The 13,236-nt window shown below is 39.4% G+C and overlaps 1 protein-coding gene across 1 annotated transcript in view; it reads left to right on the top strand.

Annotated features, from left to right (window-relative positions):
- Nucleotides 1-7,153: 7,153 nt before the first annotated feature.
- Nucleotides 7,154-13,236, top strand: part of LOC126340575 (adipocyte plasma membrane-associated protein Hemomucin-like) — a 90,500-nt gene continuing 84,417 nt past the window's right edge. The window contains exon 1 of the mRNA XM_050001700.1: nucleotides 7,154-7,187. The gene's annotated coding sequence lies outside the window, so the exon portion shown is untranslated. The remainder of the gene's footprint in view (nucleotides 7,188-13,236) is intronic.

Raw genomic sequence — 13,236 nt, forward strand, 5'->3', positions numbered from 1 at the left:
TTTATACATTGAAGGATTACTTAGCTGAAACAGAGTAGGGAGTTGATAAAAAAAATGTTATACAAATAAATAATAAAAATGATTATAAAATATCCATCATTCCACATAACACCTTCACTTTATGTTTTCTTCCTTCTTTTTTTCTTTCCTAGAAATACTTACCCCCAAGCTATGCATGCACAATACTAACACCTCTTCCTCTTTCTGAGTTCAACATCTCACTCATTATGGAGGGATGCTGACTCAGTTTTTCAGAATAGTAAATGGGAAGTTGCAGTACAGAAAATGGCCCAGAGATCACCTGTGTGTGTGTGTGTGTGTGTGTGTGTGTGTGTGTGTGTGTGTGTGTGTAGTGAGTGAAGTGTTATGAAACAATGTGTGTAGAAAGTGTGCAGAGACTGATAGTGAGATATGAGTGAACAATGTGGTATTACATTATTTAATCATTTATTTGTAAAAAAAATATTGTATACCAGGAGCAAATCTAATGATTTTCTCTAACTAGAATTCTGTAAATATATGTGTAGACGAATTAGCTTATTTTAAATTGATCTAAATTTGTAAATACTTTGACATTTCCTATATCCTCGAAAAAGATATCTAAGGATGAATAAAAGTACTACTACTACACTTGGCTGGGAAACTAGACCTAGATGTATGTGTAAATGGTGAACCCGATATAGTTACAGAACATGATGTTCATTATGTAAAAAATGTTGCGACTAACCTACTGTCTTTAGGGGAAATTGTCAAGAAGGGAAATACAGTCATTTTTGACGCACACAGGGAAAGAATAATCAACGAAAATAGTGAAGTTACAGCTACATCAAGTAACAAAAGGGGTATTTTTAAGTTGGACGCCATTGACAGTAAACATAGAGGTGTTCATCATCAGTATACTCAGCAGAAGGTTTTTTATGGTACTGCAGACTTTGACACCTAAATAGAAAGAGTATGTTTTTAATGAGGTATAGTGTGAAGAGAATACAGAATTATAGTGTACCCAAGGACCCTTGTGAGATATGCATAAAAGGAAAACAAGCCATACTACCTTTTAAGACTACTAAAAGTAAATCTACAGATGTCTTAATGTTAATCCAACAGATGTATGTGGCCCGATGGAATGCGAATCCATAGGTGGGAGCCATTATTTTCTTATGTTTGTTGATGATTATTCACGATATACTCATGTTTATTTCCTTAGTTCCTAAGACTGTCAGTGACATTTTTGAGGAATATTGTAATATGGTCGAAAGGTGGACAGAACAGAAGATTAAGATCATCAGATCTGATAACAGGAGAGAATACATTAACCATAAATTGAAGACACTTCTAGCAAAAGTGGGAATCAGGCATCAAACTACCATAAGGTAGAGCTCATCTCAAAATGGGGTTGCTGGAGTACTAATAGGGCCATAGTCGAAAAAGCAAAGAGCATGATAGCTGCTGCTGGATTATCAAAAGATTTTTGGGCAGAGTCGGTATCAATGGCCATATACCTGAAAAATAGATCACCAACAAAAGAATTAAGGAATAAACCCCCTTATGAGTTATGGGTAGGAAGGAAACCTGACCTAAGCAATATAAAGGTTTTTGGGTGTGATGCAGTGGCGTACATTCCAAAACAGCTAAGAGGAAAATGGAACCCAAAAGCTGGAAAGTATATTTTTGTTGGCTGTTATGAGAATTCAAAGGGCTACGATTAATGGATCCATTGAATAAAAGGATTGTTACAAGCAGAGACGTAGCAGTGTTTGAAAATAGAAAGGAGTCTGAAGAGGGTAAGACTACTAAGTTAACTGCACCTAGTTCCAAGAGTGAAACCTTATGTGGAGAAAGAGAAAGTGAAGAATAGGAAGAGAACAGTCAAAGCAAATGGAGACCATTTATGACGACAGTGAGTTTGAGGACGAGCAAAATGGAGTGAAAAATCTAAAGCGTTCTTCTCGTGTACCAAAAACGAAAGAATATCTGGATTTTGAAATATATGCAGCTCAGTGTTTTAAAGACGAACCAGAAAGAGTAGAAGAAGGAATGAACAGTCCAAACTCTCAAGAAAGGAAAGAAGCGATGGAGAGAGAATTGGAATCTTTATCTCAGAACGAAACTTTTGAATAGGCAATTATACCAGCAGATAAAAAGCCATTACAGGCAAGATGGGTATTCACTTTGAAGACTCATCACCAAGATATGAAGCACGACTTGTAATAAAAGGATATTCACAAAAATAGGGGGTAGATTAAAAAGAAACTTTTTCACCTGTAGTCAAGTATGCCTCGTTGAGATATCTTTTAACAGCAAAACGAAATTTAACATGAATGTAAAAACAGCACATTTAAATGGGAAATTGGATTAGGAGATATATGTGATTCCAAATTCCACCAAGAGAAGCTATGAAAACCAGATCGGAAAAGGAAAGGATTTGGCGTTTGCTGAAAAGTATTTATGGACTTAAACAGAGTGGACACTGTTGGAATCCATGACTACATAAAACTCTAATAAATATGGATATGCAGAAATCTAAGGCAGATCAGTATATACTATAAAAGTGGAAGAGAAAGGATAATAATAATGACAATATGGGTGGACGACTTCTTTATCCTGGCGAACAACGAAAGTCAAATGAGAATTTTTAAGAAACATCTGCAAACCAAGTTTAAGGTGGATGATTTGGGAGAAGTTAAACGTTATTTAGGTATGCAGATTACTAAGGATGAAAATCAATCACCATATACAGAAAAAATCTTAAAGGCATTTGGCATGAGTGATTGTAAACCCATAACTACTCCAATGGAAGTAGGAGTGAAGGTAAATATAAATGAGACAGATTGGAATGTGATAAGAATGTTCCATATTTGGAAGCAGTAGGGAGTCTGTTATATTTGTCTCAAATGTCACGACCTGTCGTTGTTTTTGCCACTAATGCAGTGAGCAGATATTGCAGAGACCCAAAGGAAAAGCACTGGAAAGCTGTGTAAAGAATATTCCGATACATAAGACGAACTTCAAACAACGAATTAATATACCATAGAGAAGGTAATGCAAAACTACAAGGCTACAGCGATGTAGACTGGGAGATTGAATTGGGAGATAGGCACTCCACTACTGGTTGCTGCTTTAAATTAATGGGAGGCCTCATTTCATGGTCCTGTCAAAAGCAAAAAACTGTTGCACTGAGTTCCATAGAGGCCAAGTATATGGCGCTGTCTTACACCACACAGGAAGCATTGTGGCTAAGAATATTAATATGTGAAATAGAAACCAATTTAATAGTGGAATCTATAACGATTTTCTGTGACAATAAAGGAGCCATTAACCTAGCTAAGAATGATGTCACTAGTGCTATAACAAAACATATTGATATAAGGCACCATTTTATTCAGGACCACATAGAACGACAGAACCTCGCTGTGGAGTACCTGTGTACAGCAGACATGTTGGCTGACCTGACAAAACCCTTGGCCAAAGAGAAGTTTGAAAAGATTGTAGGACTATTTGCTTTATCTTGTGAAGGTAAGCCACAAAATACGAGTATATGTTCACAGGGGGGTGTTGGAATTGTGTAAACAATATATTTCGTGTGAAACGGTGGCAAAGTGCATCATGTGGGATATAATAGAACTCTCTGGTGCTATTGTTCGCTCTCAGTTTTACGTATGTAATTAAATGTTCCTTGGTTGTTGTGTTCAATGTATTTCACCTGGAAGTGAAATATAGTTACTGGCACTAAACGTGTTTTACTCACTATTATGTATTCGCCTGCGTCGACTCTAATAAAAACTTCTAGTTTTTTATTCAGTCTTTTGATTTCTTCAACCTTAAGTCTTAAATCCCTGGATTCACAGACGGGCACTGTATTTGTTACTTGGGCCAGTTTCCTCTTCTTTTGGGATACAGATTCCAAGACACCAACTGCCTCTTTCGCCCATCTCTGTTTTCATAGCGTAGAGCTCGCAGATTGCGCCTCGCGTTGCGTCTCGATTGTGCACACGCCATTCGCACGCACCCGGCTGTCTGCTGCATGATGTCACAGCGTGAGGGCACTGTGGGAATCTTGTCAGCCGGCGCGCCTCGAGTGTCCTACCCATATTCTTACCTCCATGGTATTACCTTATAGTGCCTACTTTCTTTGTATGTGTATTTCAAAACGACGAGGTGTGACGTTATTTGTACGGGAGTTTGAAACAACTGTAATTCCACCAACCTCTCCCTCTGAAATCAGTAAAATAATAAACTCACTGAAAAGTAAAAGCTCTTACGGAATTGATGGCATTTCCAGCAAAGTACTTAAAGCATGTTCCCCACAGATAAGTAGGATTCTCAGCCACGTATGTAATAGCTCTTTGGAGCAGGGTGTTTTCCCTGATAGACTGAAATATGCCATTGTAAAACCATTGCATAAAAAGGGGGATACGTCGGATGTCAACAACTACCGCCCAATCTCTCTTCTGACAGCTCTATCAAAAATTTTTGAGAAAGTAATGTATTCAAGAGTAGCCTCCCATATTTGTAAAAATAAAGTACTAACAAAATGTCAGTTTGGTTTTCAGAAAGGCTTTTCAACAGAAAATGCTATATATGCTTTCACTGATCAAATATTAAATGCTCTGAATAACCGGACATCACCCATTGGTATTTTTTGTGATCTCTCAAAAGCCTTTGATTGTGTAAATCATGGAATTCTTTTAGATAAGCTAAATCATTATGGTTTGAGTGGGGCAGTGCACAAATGGTTTAATTCATACTTAACTGGAAGAATGCAGAAAGTTGAAATAAGTGGTTCGTGTAATGTTAAAACAACAGCTGATTCCTCAAACTGGGGTGCTATCAAGCACGGGGTCCCACAGGGTTCGGTCTTAGGTCCTTTACTGTTCTTGATATACATTAATGACTTACCATTCCACATTGATGAAGATGCAAAGTTAGTTCTTTTTGCTGATGATACAAGTATAGTAATAACATCCAAAAACCAAGAACTAAGTGATGTAATTGTAAATGATGTTTTTCACAACATTATTAAGTGGTTCTCAGCAAACGGACTCTCTTTAAATTTTGATAAAACACAGTATATACAGTTCCGTACAGTAAATGGCACAACTCCAGTAATAAATATAGAATTTGAACAGAAGTCTGTAGCTAAGGTAGAATTTTCAAAATTTTTAGGTGTGTCCATTGATGAGAGGTTAAACTGGAAGCAACACATTGATGGTCTGCTGAAACGTCTGAGTTCAGCTACGTATGCTATTAGGGTTATTGCAAATTTTGGTGATAAGAATCTCAGTAAATTAGCTTACTATGCCTACTTTCATTCACTGCTTTCGTATGGCATCATATTCTGGGGTAATTCATCGTTGAGTAGAAAAGTATTCATTGCACAAAAACGTGTAATCAGAATAATTGCTGGAGCCCACCCACGGTCATCCTGCAGACATCTATTTAAGGATCTAGGGATCCTCACAGTAACCTCACAGTATATATATTCCCTTATGAAATTTGTTGATAATAATCCAACCCAATTCAAAAGTAATAGCAGTGTGCATACCTATAACACCAGGAGAAAGGATGAGCTTCACTATGCAGGGTTAAATCTGACTTTGGCACAGAAAGGGGTACATTATGCTGTCACAAAAGTCTTTGGGCACCTACCAAACAGCATCAAAAGCCTGACAGATAGCCAACTAACATTTAAAAATAAATTAAAAGAATTTCTAGATGACAACTCCTTCTACTCATTGGCTGAATTTTTAGATATAAAGTAAGTATATATATAAAAAAAAAACTTAATCATTAGTGTCATGCAATATTTTGTGTAATGTAATTTCTTGTACAGACATCTTTTATTAACCTGACACGTTCCACATCATTACGAAGTGTCGTATTCATGATCTATGGAACAAGTATTAATTTAATCTAATCTAATCTAGTTATGTAATATGTAGCTTTTAACTGAAGAGCTTATAGTGACGTTGTGAAGAATAAACGGATCACACAACACTGCATATAAACGTCAGAGCATAAATGAACATTATCGGAATGTATCTGCATTTAGTGCTAGCCGTTCAGAAACAGTGTTTCCTTTTATCTGTTCCGACACAGCCATGGAAGACGGTTTTGTGTTTGCAACACGTTAGAACCATCGACAACCCATTAGTGGCCGCAAACAACGTTGCAAACATTATTGCAAAACATATTTCAAATTCAGTGTACGCCCGGCTTTACGCAAGTGGTGATGGGGGGGCAAGGACATGTAAGTGTGTGGAAACCAGGCTTCAAAAACATTTCGCTCACCAGTTTTTCGGCAATTTCCTGACTGCATAGATGTATACTGCGATCATAAATTAGAGTAGATGTGCTCCAAAATGCGAAAATTTCCGTTGTAAACACCCCTATGATTTGCCTTCTCAGAATTTGTGCGCAGTTAAGTCCTAGTGTGTGAACTTCTCTTGAAATAAATGAAGAAATTTACCCCTGGTTGACCAGTTCGATTCGTCGATATTATCGATCTCTGTATATGGTCGCGTTGTTACTGGTTGTTCAGGATATTTTCAATTTTCGATAATACTAAGTCATCACCAGCTGTTATGTGCTGGACATTGCAGAAAACACAGAAGCACGTGCGAGCGTAACATGGAATTAAAAACAACTACGAAAGTTGAATGTGTTACTGAGTTGTTAATTTGCCGACTTGTTGGTTTTGTGGACGCTTCATAGGGAATTAACAAGCAGTTGAAACAGGTGTACCGTATCTGTCGAATTTAAAAAACAAAGTGTCGCCAAATTGCGACGAAACAGGCATCGTTCAATAGTAATTATTGAAATGGACACTTAATGAGCTGATGCAGTTGACGATCTGCCCTTTAACATCAGCGTGGACTTCGGAACATAAGTCACACTTTGACGACATTGTTTATCACAATCTCAATACGAAATTATCAATTAAATGTATATAATCACAGCGTGACTAATTCGTTTTCGTCTGCATTACATTAGTTATCCTGTCAACACGAGTTGTTAATGAGATACAGCAGAAGCAATTTAAGAACTTGTTTGTCATCGGGGCGTACGGAGAATTGGAAAGTCACGCTCCTGCTAAACAGTATTGAGTTGCGTGGAAGTGCGAAGGTAGTGCGTGCGGCGAATAGATTCCGAATGTTTATCTGCTTCCTTTCGCTGTACACCATCCAAAGGTTAGACGTTTCATATAGTAATGTATTATTTACATGTCAGCTCTTAACAAGAACGCCTATATCACTAGTCCATGGGACAACAATTTCGAAAGCAGTATACCTATGTAGGAGTTAGATCAGCCTTGTTATGCAACTTGATTACCTGAGCAGAGTTTTCATCCCAAATGTAACAACGAATTCTTAAGGGCGTGTTTGCAGAAATATGTTAACGGAATGACACATACGAGCCTGAAACTGCTGTTAAAAGCTTTTGGGTATGGAAGCAGCCTCTGAATTATCTTCCATTACGTCGCAACAATTTACATTGTTGTTTAGTGAAATAGCTGCAATCTTAAAAAAAAAAAATAATTAAAAGTTTTCACGTTCATTTATTTGTTGTGTTGTTAACCGATCGTATAGCGGTATCTTTAAACATCGGTAACATTTCGAACGCATTTTCGCGGAAGGCAAGCAGGAGATTGTTACAGGTTCACATGTTCCAGAATGAATCCGTTTTGCATAATTGTTTCCACTCCATTTTATAAATGATCTACGAATACCAAGAACTGTTGCAGATCTTTATCACCATTTCATCTCAAGATGTTCAAGCATTTGCCAAGACTAATTCTTTAACAAAACCGGTAATGATGAATTCCCACAATATGTATATAACTGAGCTTTCAGTGTTCTAACAAATCCTTAAACGCAAAGAAATAAAAGTGGCACTTAGGAACAGACAACGTCCCTTCAGCACTTCAGATCATTAATTCGACTTTACTCGTCACAATGTCTAAGTAACCCACCCCCATTAAGAGTTTCACATGCTGTTTACATTCTGTGGACACTCATCCTCTTTCTCTCTCTTTTAAAACTTTGCCATTTCCTTTGCTGAAGAGAGAACATATACCAGTGGGGGATAATTTATGATAGACATACACACCAATCAATTATTGCTCAAGTATTAAATTTTTTTGAATCTGTTGGCGTTAAAAACTACTGAGATGACATACCAAGTGTGCAAAAGGCTTTCTGTGAGTGCAGTATGTTCATTGTTGGATTGTGTAGCCACTCGTTGCTGAAGAGAAGAACCGATTTCCTGTTGACGCATATATCAAGAAGTAGTCATTTACAGTGCTGGGTTACAATTAAAAAAAAAAAAGTAAGTGTGGACTGTCTTAAGGAATTAAATAGGCTACTGTTAGAAAGCTCTTCATATTATTTTACATTAAAAGTATAGTGCTTTTCCCAAGAGATTAAACATGATAGTTTTGGTTATATCTGGCTGTAAGACTGCTTTAATAGACATGGTTTCTCCCATCTACAAGGAGTGTGCAATTTGTTGCATTATTCAAGTGTATGTGATGGACTGACAGAAAGCCAGAGGCATGCCTTTGCCAACACTGCAGAGGCTGTCTCATTACACTATAGTGGATGGTTGAGAATTGAGCCTTGAAGTATACATGGATAGCACAAATGGTAGTACATTATCCATGAAATACATACATTTGTGTTTTACCCCCACTCTTATACATATTTTCTAATTCGTCACATGTAATCAACTCAATAGGTACTCTGTAAAAAGAAGAAAAATTTTCATGCCATGACAGATTGTGCTTGCTGTCCATTTAAGGCAACTTCTGTATTTTTATCAACATTGTGGTTTCTAGCCACCATCCACAGTATTTTCTTAGCATTCTTCTTTAGTCCTGCTGCAATCCCCTTCTATTCTTGTTGTGTGTGTGTGTGTGTGTGTGTGTGTGTGTGTGTGTGTGTGTGTGTGGGCTCGTGTGCATGCGTGCACATGCACACATATGTAAGCGCATGCTTGTGTGTGCATGGATGTGCATGCACTTTCCTCTCCATTCATCTTCCTATGTAAAAGCTATTGTTATCTTTGTAGTATTCCTCACATGGTTTCCCTTTGCCTTGCATTTTCTGTGTTATACTTGAAGCGTGCAAACTGAACTGCTGCACTGTGAATGTAGTCATTCATATTGTTGTATAACTAGCAGAATTATGCAGAAGGTTGCCCAACTATTATATGAAGATGGAAGAAAGGAAGTTTCAGGTTTTAACTTTCTGCATGGAATGGACAAGAATGTGGAGAAAATTAGCTTTAATCATGCATGGTCTTGTTGGAGAACCATCTAGCATTTGCCTATGTTGTTTATGAAATCAATACAAAGTTAAGTTATGGCAGCTGCACACCCTGCTCATCCGAAATTCTCCTGGACAATGCTCAAATCCTAATTTTTAAGTTGCGTTTTGTTATTGATTTAGGAAAGCAATAGTTTGGAATGAAAATGCCATCATAGCTGCATGTACTTTCACATTACAATGATTAGTGATTTATACATTACATAACATACACTTATTAATCATATGATCAGGATACAGGAAAAATACCAAAAATTAGTCCTGAAGCCCTATGTAAGATAATAGCTATGGGGCAGTATTCTATTTTTAAAAATGTTTTATGAGTAAGTACAACTATAGTTACATAATAAGGCTAATAATGATCAGTGACATTAAGCCTAAATTATCAATTCATGTTTCATAAACTCCTGCACTGAGCATTATAATTTCTTTTTCACCAGACTTGATACATATTCAGAATATTCTTGCCTTTTATTCTACTGAAAGTTTTCATTCTCATGTATTGGAGAGTCTTGTTATATAATTTTAATCCTTGGGCAGGAAGCATAAATTCATCTTTATTTATTGTACTATATGAATAATCAAAACTATCTTTCATTAATAATTCTGGCTTGTTACATTAAAAATTGTTGTTTTGTAGTGGTTGTGGGGGAGGGGTGGCAAGGGACTGCTAAAACTACCAGGTGTGCGAGTAAATGAGCAACAGAATTCTCTTAGATATGCAGCACATGTATTTCTGATGGCATGTTGTCTGGAACTTAAATATATATGATATATTAGCAGCATGACCCAAAAACACAGTACCATACCAGCACTGATTCAAAATAAGTCTATTTTTCAATTTTCTTTGTGGCAAACTTAGTGGCACTGGGTAATTGCTTTGCAAATACAAAGCTAACATACACTCCTGGAAATTGAAATAAGAACACCGTGAATTCATTGTCCCAGGAAGGGGAAACTTTATTGACACATTCCTGGGGTCAGATACATCACATGATCACACTGACAGAACCACAGGCAACAGAGCATGCACAATGTCGGCACTAGTACAGTGTATATCCACCTTTCGCAGCAATGCAGGCTGCTATTCTCCCATGGAGACGATCGTAGAGATGCTGGATGTAGTCCTGTGGAACGGCTTGCCATGCCATTTCCACCTGGCGCCTCAGTTGGACCAGCGTTCGTGCTGGATGTGCAGACCGCATGAGACGACGCTTCATCCAGTCCCAAACATGCTCAATGGGGGACAGATCCGGAGATCTTGCTGGCCAGGGTAGTTGACTTACACCTTCTAGAGCACGTTGGGTGGTACGGGATACATGCGGACGTGCATTGTCCTGTTGGAACAGCAAGTTCCCTTGCCGGTCTAGTAATGGTAGAACGATGGGTTTGATGACGGTTTGGATGTACCGTGCACTATTCAGTGTCCCCTCGACGATCACCAGAGGTGTACGGCCAGTGTGGGAGATCGCTCCCCACACCATGATGCCGGGTGTTGGCCCTGTGTGCCTCGGTTGTATGCAGTCCTGATTGTGGCGCTCACCTGCACGGCGCCAAACACGCATACGACCATCATTGGCACCAAGGCAGAAGCGACTCTCATCACTGAAGACGACACGTCTCCATTCGTCCCTCCATTCACGCCTGTCGCGACACCACTGGAGGCGGGCTGCACGATGTTGGGGCGTGAGCGGAAGACGGCCTAACGGTGTGCGGGACCGTAGCCCAGCTTCATGGAGATGGTTGCGAATGGTCCTCGCCAATACCCCAGGAGCAACAGTGTCCCTAATTTGCTGGGAAGTGGCGATGCGGTCCCCTACGGCACTGTGTAGGATCCTACGGTCTTGACGTGCATCCGTGCGTCGCTGCGGTCCGGTCCCAGGTCGACGGGCACGTGCTCCTTCCGCCGACCACTGGTGACAACATCGATGTACTGTGGAGACCTCACGCCCCACGTGTTGAGCAATTCGGCGGTACGTCCACCCAGCCTCCCGCATGCCCACTATACGCCCTCGCTCAAAGTCCGTCAACTGCACATACGGTTCACGTGCACGCTGTCGCGGCATGCTACCAGTGTTAAAGACTGCGATGGAGCTCCGTATGCCACGGCAAACTGGCTGACACTGACGGCGGCGGTGCACAAATGCTGCGCAGCTAGCGCCATTCGACGGCCAACACCGCGGTTCCTGGTGTGTGCGCTGTGCCGTGCGTGTGATCATTGCTTGTACAGCCCTCTCGCAGTGTCTGGAGCAAGTATGGTGGGTCTGACACACCGGTGTCAATGTGTTCTTTTTTCCATTTCCAGGAGTGTATTTAGTTGATATGTACTCCCTTTAAGGAGATGGGACCTGGATAAACTGATAGAACCAGAGGTTGTACAGAGTTTCAGGGACAGCATAAGGGAACAATTGACAGCAATGGGGGAAGGAAGTACAGTAGAAGAATGGGTAGCTCTGAGGGATGAAGTAGTGAAGGCAGCAGAGGATCAAGTAGGTAAAAAGACGAGGGCTAGTAGAACTCCTTGGGTAACAAAAGAAATATTGAATTTAATTGGTGAAAGGAGAAAATATATAAAAATGCAGTAAATGAAGCAGGCAAAAAGGAATACAAACATCTCAAAAATGAGATCAACAGGAAGTGCAAAATGGCTAAGCAGGGATGGCTAGAGGACAAATGTAAGGATGTAGAGGCTTATCTCACTAGGGGTAAGATAGATACTGCCTGCAGGAAAATTAAAGAGACCTTTGGAGAAAAGAGAACCACTTGTATGAATATCAAGAGCTCAGATGGAAACCCAGTTCTAACCAAAGAAAGGTGGAAGAAGTATATAAAGGGTCTATACAAGGGCGAGATACTTGAGGACAATGTTATGGAAATGGAAGCGGATGTAGATGAAGATGAAATGGGAGATACGATACTGCGTGAAGAGTTTGACAGAGCACTGAAAGACCTGAGTCGAAACAAGGCCCCGGGAGTATACAACATTCCATTAGAACTACTGGCGGCCTAGAGAGAGCCAGTTCTGACAAAACTGTACCATCTGGTGAGCAAGGTGTATGAGACAGGTGAAATACCCTCAGACTTCAAGAAGAATATAATAATTCCAATCCCAAAGAAAGCAGGTGTTGACAGATTTGAAAATTACCGAGCTATCAGTTTAATAAGTCACAGCTACAAAATACTAACACGAGTTCTTTACAGACGAATGGAAATCTGGTAGAAGCCGACCTCGGGGAAGATCAGTTTGGATTCCATAGAAATATTGGAACATGTGAGGCAATACTGACCCTATGACTTATCTTAGAAGAACGATTAAGAAAAGGCAAACCTACGTTTCTAGCATTTGTAGACTTAGAGAAAGCTTTTGACATTGTTGACTCGAATACTCTCTTTCAAATTCTAAAGGTGGCAAGGGTAAAATACAGGGAGCGAAAGGCATTTACAATTTGTACAGAAACCAGATGGCAGTTATAAGAGTCAAGGGGCATGAAAGGAAAGCAGTGGTTGGGAAGGGATTGAGACAGGGTTGTAGCCTCTCCCCAATGTTATTCAAGCTGTATATTGAGCAAGCAGTAAAGGAAACAAAAGAAAATTTGGGAGTAGGTATTAAAATCCATGGAGAAGAAATAAAAATGTTGAGGTTCACCGATGACATTGTAATTGTGTCAGAGACAGCAAAGAGCAGTTGAACGGAATGGACAGTGCCTTGAAAGGAAGATATAAGATGAACATCAACAAAAGCAAAATGAGGATAATGGAATGTAGTTGAATTAAGTCGGGTGATGCTGAGGGCATTAGATTAGGAAATGAGACGCTTAAAGTAGTAAAGGAGTTTTGCTGTTTGGGGAGCAAAATAACTGATGATTGTTAAACTAGAGAAGATATAAAATGTAGACTAGTGATGGCAAGGAAA

Source organism: Schistocerca gregaria, chromosome 1 (assembly GCF_023897955.1).
Source record: "Schistocerca gregaria isolate iqSchGreg1 chromosome 1, iqSchGreg1.2, whole genome shotgun sequence".
NCBI classification, from domain to species: domain Eukaryota; kingdom Metazoa; phylum Arthropoda; class Insecta; order Orthoptera; family Acrididae; genus Schistocerca; species Schistocerca gregaria.